We start from the raw sequence: 8,043 nt of genomic DNA, 5'->3' as shown, positions 1-8,043 counted from the left end.
GCACGTGTTGGTGACTGCTGAGCTGAGCAGGGAAGGGGGCTTCACCAGCCAGCATACAGGCCACTGCCCACCTGTTGTCATTTTGGGAAGAGAATGAGGCTGTTACACCCAAGAGGTATGAGGGAAATCATGTATGATCTGCATGAAGTGTGGAAAAAAAAATCAGAAAGAGTACCAGTATTTCTGACAGAAAGCATATGGCAATTCTCGCTCAGAACAACTCTTTTTAACAAATTGTGCCTTTCCCTCCTTTCCTTTTCCCCTTGCAGATGCTACCCTCTGTGGTGGCTCCCCATCCTTCGTCAGCCCTTTCAAACGCTGCTTCGTTTCCCAGGCAGGCAGCCCATCTACCCACCCGCTGCCGCCGCCGCCTCCCTTCCCTGGCGGCGGGCCCGGCAGAACGGTGGTCACAGCCAGACGGGAAGCGGAACGGCTGCCGGTGGGGCAAGCAGGGGTAACTGAAGAGAAAGGGCTGGAGGGCTCGTGGCGGGACGCAAACGTGCACACACCGCGGCGTCCAGGGCAGCAGCACTGGGACCGCGAAGGGGAGTCAGGAGTCCAGCGTCGCCCAGCCACCGGCCGTTACCCTACCCGCGCCACGCGCATTGGGCAAGCAGTAGGATTGGGCAGCCGGAGCACAGCGCGGGCGGACCTATCGGGGAAGCGGTACACCCGCTCCGCTCCCACTGCGCGCGGCGCAGCCCCACCCCCCCTACGCCCCTCCCCGTGGGCGGTGGCAGTATCGACCCCACAGCACCTCCCCCTCCCCGGAGCCCATTGGCGCGCTCCGCATCCCGTTAGCACTTGGGGTCAGGTCTCGCGATGCTGGGCCGTCGTCGCCGCCATATTGTGACACTATTTTGATTTGGAGCGCAGCGAGAGGGGGGAGGGGGGGGGGGAGCCGGGAGCGACGCGCAGCCGGAGCGGTTCCAGCTGAGGACGGGAGCGGCGCCGCAGGCAGCCAGCCACCCACCCACCCACTCCCGGCTTCCCCGCTTTTCCAGCCCGCGGCGGCAGCACGGACTCCCCTTTCCCTTCCTCCTCCTCCCCCCACCCCGGAGCGGAACGGCGGCGGCGGCAGGCTGCAGAGCGGGTCGGGTCGGCGGGGTCCCCCCTGCCGGGCGGAGGCGGCGGCGGCGCTGGTGGAGGCGGTAGTGGCGGCGGCGGCTGCTGCCGTGCTGGGGGAGGCGGAGGAGGAGGAGGAGAAGGAGAAGAAGAAGCAGAAGCAGAAGAAGCAGCAGCAAGAGCAGCAGGGTAAGGCTGACCCCCGCCGAGGCGGGCCTGGTGGCAGCTCCCTGGTCTGGTTTCCTGGCAAGGCTGGTCACATCCCTGGGATGGCTACAGGGAGAGGCGCGGAGGGCTGGCCCGGCCCGAAGGCCTGAGGGGGGCAGGGGGCCTGAGAGGCGCAGGGGCCCCGAGGCTCTCCCGAAGCCTCTCTCCTTACGCCCGAGTTCTGCCAGGACGAGAGAAGGGGAGGCCTGTGCGAGGGGAGGGAGCAGCCCCCGGCACCTCGCTCATCCCGGTGTGGTGGGGCGGAGGGGAGTCCGCCTCCCCAGCGGGGTGGGTATGGTAGGGACGGGAAACCGCCGCGCAGCGGGGCGTCCAGCGAGAGATGGAAACTTATTTCCTTCGTGAGTCGCTAGAACTTCCTCCGTGTGGGGAGGGATCCGGCAAGGGCGCGGGACGGTGTGCGTGGCGGTGGCCCCGGCCCCGGCCTGCCCCGCGACGGGGGGCTGCAGCGGCCCAGGAGGAGCGGAAGCAGCCTGCCAGCGGGCTCGCCTGGCTGGGGGAGGGAGGGAGGGAGGGAGAGGAGGGGGACTGGTCTGGCCTGGCGCCTAGCAGGTGACAGGTGTGAGTTCGCTGAGCGAGACTCCGCCATTTGAGGATGAGTAACATAGTGTCAGAGGTGCGATCTTTTTGATGCCTGGTGTTTTTGTGGGGGCTGGCTGGGCTCGATTCCATATATAGTATATTTAGGACGTTAGTTTCCATTATTCAAGTCGGTTTAATTGTTGAGTAGAAATTCTTGAAATGGTTCTGATAAGAGAGATTTTGAAGGGAAGAGATGCATACAGTTTCTTTTTTTATTCCCTTTCTCTGTTTGTCCCTTTGAGAGATCCGAGAACGCTATGCAGAGGTGCGTAGTACTTTGTCTCATTCATTGAAAGGCTCATATGAAAAGTCTGAATGCTCAGTCCTGTTAGATGTAGCAAGGCCTTCAGGGCAGGGACCTTGTGGTTTTTGTATTTCACCTGGGAGCTCAGCAGACCCTGGTTTGTGCCTAAAACCTATAGGTGTTTCTATTAATGATAATAAGAACACAATTTTAAAAGTTCTGAAATAATATTTCTTAGCAAGAAGTGGGTTTCAAGTATGGTTTTGTAGTCGGTGTATCGTGGACTTTTGATATAGACTGAATTAAGCTGCTTCTGAAGTTCAGCTGTAGAATGCTGGAAAGGGTGTTGCTGAAAATAGTGCTTCCATAGTCTTGAGTTGTATAGATGTTTGAAAGACTTATGTTAAATACAGAGTCTGTTGTAGACTGTTGAAATTGTTTAGTATGGTAACTTTAGCCACCAAAGTGGTACTGCACATGCACTACAGTAAGGAAGGATTGTGACTATAGCAGTAGCAGTGTATGAATGATTTGCTGTGATTTGCTGAAACCAGGAATAATCTCTAACTGGATAACCAGACTTTTGTTTCATATATTTCAGTTTTATTCTTTATCTGTACTACTGTAATTGGTTTTGGTCAGAACTCCAAATTTTGATCAACCTGCTTTTGGCAAGAGGGAAGTTCCACTGACAGATTAGGAGATGCATGTCATCATCTTGAGTAAGTTCTACCTTTTGATTTAAATGAAAGCTTTAGTCATTTATGGCTGTTATCTTTATACCTGTGAGTGCTCATCTGTAAGTAGTAGCTTGGCTTGCACTTCAGCAAAACACACATTGAGCTGACTCTTGATTTCTTTTAAAAGCTGAGATGATCTATGTGAGTTTTCTCATGTTGCTTTAAAGGAGAGCCTGCAAAGGGGAAGAAGAGAGGAAGGCTGTGGAAAGAGATATTCAGTTTGGATCATCTCAGCTTTGTTTCTGAGAGATGTTTGATAAAGCATCTTCCCTATAATTATATGTGGGGGCAGTGTCATCTTGTTCCTGTGCTATGCTCCCCTTTCTTACAATAGCGTTCAAAGACTCCGTGATACGCATACCATTTTCATCATAAAGAGAAAGCAAATGGTCCTTCTCCCTTTAAATTTGTGGGTATGAAAATAGAGTTCTTGAAAAAGGGTATTCTTTCTACGATAATGTCTTGGTAGAAGCTTTCCCAGCAGTGACAGAATGACATGGCATTGCTTTGAAGGCTAAGGTACTGTGTTCTCTTGTAATAGTCTCTGGCTTTATAGATAACTGGTATGTTTTTCAAACTTGAGAATTAAACCCAATTTGTTAAGGAGATTATTCTCATAATTATTTTTTTTTCTGGAGCTCTTGAAGAGCTTTTGGCGCACTATTTTTTTTTCTGGGAGTATACTTTGAAACACAGAACTAGACTGTTCTTCATCTTGTTGCAAGTACTGCCTCCTCATTATCTCCATGGTTGGAAACACTGGAAGAAATAAATTGGTCAGATGTGACCTCAGGTTTATGAAATGACTGTAAATTTAGGACTGAGGGATCAGGATGATCTTTTCTGAGCTGCTGCAGGCAGAATTCTGAACTATGTTGCTGGTGGTGCTTTCACAGGAAATAAAACAAAAATTTCAGTGATTCAGAAATGGATTTTTTTTTAAAAGCTATACTCAAAACTCAAATATTCAATTGATTGATGTGAAAGTTAACTTTTTTCTCCACTAATGTATACAGTGATTCAAGCTGGGTTTTTTCCCTCTTTAATTGCATAGTGAGTTATCTCAACTGGAAAAGTATATGCTTTCTTTTTCAAATATGAGAAATGCTGGTGGATGTTCTAAAACATCTTGAACCCTGCTTAACAAACTGGTCTGGATTGGATTCTACATACTTAAATGCAACTGTGAGAGTGAGAAAGCTGTCAGATTCACAGTTGGATAATATTTTTTTAAAAACTTGTAGAGAGAGGTTTAGTATAATAGTTGTTTCAGTTTTTCCCTGTTTTGAGAATGCTTGCCACAAATCACTGGGTTAATATTAGTGCTTTCCCTGACAAATGTTTTAATGGACCTTTATCATAATTATAGTAAAATTAGGAACTTTAATTGAACTGATCTACAAACTCAACTTTCATGCAAGCAAGTATTCCAAACAGTATACAGATGTTTACTGAGTTCTTTCTATCTTTGTGTTACGCTGACTTTGGATTTTGGTATTCTTTAATTGGTAGTAACGGGGTTCCAGTGAGACCAAGTGGAATAGCTTGACATAATTGAAGTTGAAAAGTTGAAATATATGTGTTGTTTATATATATCTCGATACTTTTAGGACATGTCTGTTGTTGAATGAATGGCATCAGTTAGGACATTCTTGTTGCCATAGGTGCAGTTAAGGTACACTTAAATATTTAAGATTTTTAGTCTCTGTTACATTAATTTCCTTTTTTAATTTTTTTGTGGCAAGAAGTTAAGCATAAAGTAATGTGCTAAATAAACTTTAGTTAGTATCTGTCCACAATTTTATTGAAAAAAAGAGATTCTTTTGTGTAATATGTGCAGTATATCCTTTTCAAAATGCTGTGAAAAACTTACACATCTTTCCTATTCTGAGCACAGATCAGATTTCACTGTCTTTAATAATGTGTGGTTTAAAACTCTTTCAGATCCTGGTTTCAGATCCTGGATCCTGCATAGATCCTAACAAGTCAATGGATCTGGACAGGATTCATCCTAGGGTGCTTAAGGAGCTGGCACAAGAACTGGCTAAACCACTCTTCATTTATTACTGGTCCTGGGTAGCTGGGGAGGTCCCAGATGACTGGATGCTGGCCAGTGTGACACCCATCTATAAGAAGGGCTGAAAGGAGGATCCAGAGAACTATAGGCCTATCAGCCTGACCTCAGTGCCTGGCAAGGTTATGGAGCAGCTCATCCTGAGTGCCATCAAACACCATGTACAAGACAGCCAGGGGATCAGGCCCAGCCAACATGGGTTTAGGAAAGGAAGGTCCTGCCTAACCAGTCTGATGCCATTCTATGACTGGGTGACCCACCTGGTAGATGAGGGGAGGGCTGTGGATGTGGTCTACCTAGACTTCAGCAAAGCCTTTGACACAGTCTCCCACAGCATCCTTCTGGAAGAGCTGGCTGCCCATGGCTTGGATGGGTGCACCTTTCACTGGGTTAAAAACTGGCTGGATGTCTGGGCACAGAGAGTGGTTGTGAATGGTGCTGCATCCAGTTGGTGTCCGGTAACCAGTGGTGTCCCTCAGAGATCAGTACTGGGCTCAGTTCTATTCAGCAGCTTTATTGATGACTTGGATGAGGGATTGAGTCTACCATTAGTAAATTCATGGATGAGACCCAGTTGGGGGGGAATGCCAATCTGCTGGAAGGTAGAAAGACACTTCAGGGAGACCTGGACAGGCTGGGTCAATGGGCTGAAGTCAACAGCATGAGATTGTACAAGGCTGACTGCAAGGGTCCTACGCGTCAGCCACAATAACTCCATGCAGCACTACAGATTGGGGGATGAGTGGCTGGAGAGTGGCCAGGCAGAGAGGGACTGGGAGTGCTGGTTGGCAGCTGGCTGAACAGGAGCCAGCAGTATGCCCAGGTGGCACGGAAGGCCAAGCCACATCTTGGCTTGTATCAGAAATAGTGTGGCTAGCAGGACTAGGGATGTAATTCTGCCCCTGTACTCAGCACTGGTGAGGCCTCACCTCAAGTACTGTGTACAGTTCTGGGTCCTTCACTTTAAAAAAGATACTGAGTCACTGAAGCGGGTCCAGAGGAGAGCGACGAGACTCATGAAGGGATAGGAGGGAAAGTCTTATGAGGGGAGGGTGAGGGAGCTGGGGTTGCTTAGCCTGGAGAAGAGGAGACTCAGGAGAGACCATATCACTCTACAGCTTCTCCCAGGCACCTTGTGACAAGATGAGAGGGCGTGGCCTGAAGCTGTGTTGGGGCAGTTTAGGTGGATGTTAGGATGCATTTCCTCACAGAAGGGGTAATTAGACACTGGAATGGGCTGCCCAGAGAGGTAGTGGAGTTGCCATCCCTGGAGGTGTTCAAGGAAAGATTGGATGTGGCACTTTGTGACATGGTCTAGTTGATGTGGTGGTGTTAGGTCATAGGCTGGACTTGATGATCTCAGAGGTCTATTCCAGCCTCGATAATTCTGTGGAGAATTTAATCTTTCCATTATTAAAATCAGTGTTTCAAAATTGGTGTAACACTTGTACTGCCTTTAGAAAAGCATTAACTTAGGAACACATGGTAGTAGGAAAACCCAGCCTTTTCTATAGGTTGCACATGTGGTGTTGGTTTGTTGGCTTTGTTTTGGGGGTTTTTGTTTGGCTTTGGGGGTTTTGTTTGTTTTTTCTTGGGTTTTAATAATAATAAAAATACAAACAACCAAAGCTGCACTTACTAGTTATGATACTGTTAGGCTTGCTAGAATTTACCACAGGACCAAGCTACTATATGCTCACTAGTTGATTTTCTTAAGTCAAACCCTCAAATACTAAGTATCTAAAGCTTCTTTCAAAATTAATCAAACCTGGTGCTATGTTGATGTTGTCTGGTTGGTCTGCTGGGGCTGATGGTGGAGAAAACAGAATTCCACCTGCTTTTCCTCATTGAAGACATAAATTAGAGTCTATTTTTTCTTAAAAGCAACTAGGTTTCACAAAATTCACAAAAAAAGAAGCCTTTTTCTATCATTCAGACTCTTATGCTTTACCATGTGCTTGAAAATGGCCAGACCATGAAAACATTAAAAAGACAAATACAACGTCTAAATGTGGTTTCTTAAACCTTAGTTGATTAAGAAAAGAAATTTTTGCATATTGGCAGTTCAGTTGACTGTTCTCACGTGGATAAGATAGATTCTGTTTCATTTGAAAAAGACCTCTAAGGTTGAGTTCAACTGTCAACCTAAGACAACAATGGCTTTTAAACCATGTCCCAGAGTGTTGAGATGAACCTGTTTTCCGTGTGTGTTTTTTAAAGAAATAGAATTGCTGTTGTTTATACACTGCAAATATGTAAAACTCCATCTTTAATTCACCTTTCTAAAGGCCTAAATCTTGATCACTTATTTTCTTTAATCCTGTATCTCAGTAAGTTTTGAGCTCATTAGCTAATTTCAGCAAAGAAATTAGCCACTCTCAAAGAGTTTACCTTTTTAATGACACTTCACAAGCTTGGATAGAATTGTTGGGCTTATCAAGGAAGAGAGTGCGTCTCTTTAGGGTAAAGTTTTCCTTGAATTTAGAAGCTACCTGTATTTAGCCTGGCAAAGAATTCTTAGTGGACTAGGAACTAAATGTGAAGTGCCTTCTCTAGGCAGTAGTTAGAGAACATGGGAGCTTAGTGGCTAGTGCTTGGAAGAAAGGGGTAAGATAATAGGCATCTGGGATACAGGTGGAATGTAACTGCTTGGAGTGTGGAGGGCATGGCTGAGACAGAATGCAAATGTATGGGAAACAGGGCTTTGTTAGTTCTGCTATTCATGGGACTGCCTTCAAGGGGAAGGTTAGCAACAGCTGCCAGTTACAGTTTACTAAAAAAAAAAATCTAGTTACAATAGGTTAACAAGATGACTGAAAAGTATGAGATATGTAAGGTAGCTGAGAAGACTGCAGGGCTCTGAAGATTGTAAGAGTGGCATGCTTTTGTCCACGGTGACAGAAACTCCTAAAGTGAGGTGATTTAGATGTTTGGTGATCTGTTGCTTTCTGCATGCAGAGCCTCTTCTGCTGTGCCTGCATATAGGGAGCCTGATTTGACATGGTTGCCCTCACACCTAAATGACAGCATATGTAGCAGCATGGGGCAAGAATGTGCATAAGGAGTAGTTACTGAAGCTGCATAAGAAATACAGGTTATTCTCAAAATACATT

The 8,043-nt window shown here is 46.7% G+C and overlaps 1 protein-coding gene across 1 annotated transcript in view; it reads left to right on the top strand.

Moving 5' to 3' along the window:
- The first annotated feature begins 852 nt into the window (after positions 1–852).
- The window catches only part of TAB2 (TGF-beta activated kinase 1 (MAP3K7) binding protein 2), a 69,752-nt gene continuing 62,561 nt past the window's right edge, over positions 853–8,043 (top strand). Inside the window, exon 1 of the mRNA XM_068152234.1 lies at positions 853–1,254. The gene's annotated coding sequence lies outside the window, so the exon portion shown is untranslated. The remainder of the gene's footprint in view (positions 1,255–8,043) is intronic.

The sequence above is a fragment of the Melanerpes formicivorus genome, unplaced genomic scaffold (assembly GCF_026170545.1).
Source record: "Melanerpes formicivorus ecotype bairdi unplaced genomic scaffold, bMelFor1.0.p_v2 SCAF_2, whole genome shotgun sequence".
In the NCBI taxonomy this organism is placed as follows: domain Eukaryota; kingdom Metazoa; phylum Chordata; class Aves; order Piciformes; family Picidae; genus Melanerpes; species Melanerpes formicivorus.
This window is presented reverse-complemented; position numbering and strand designations above follow the sequence as displayed.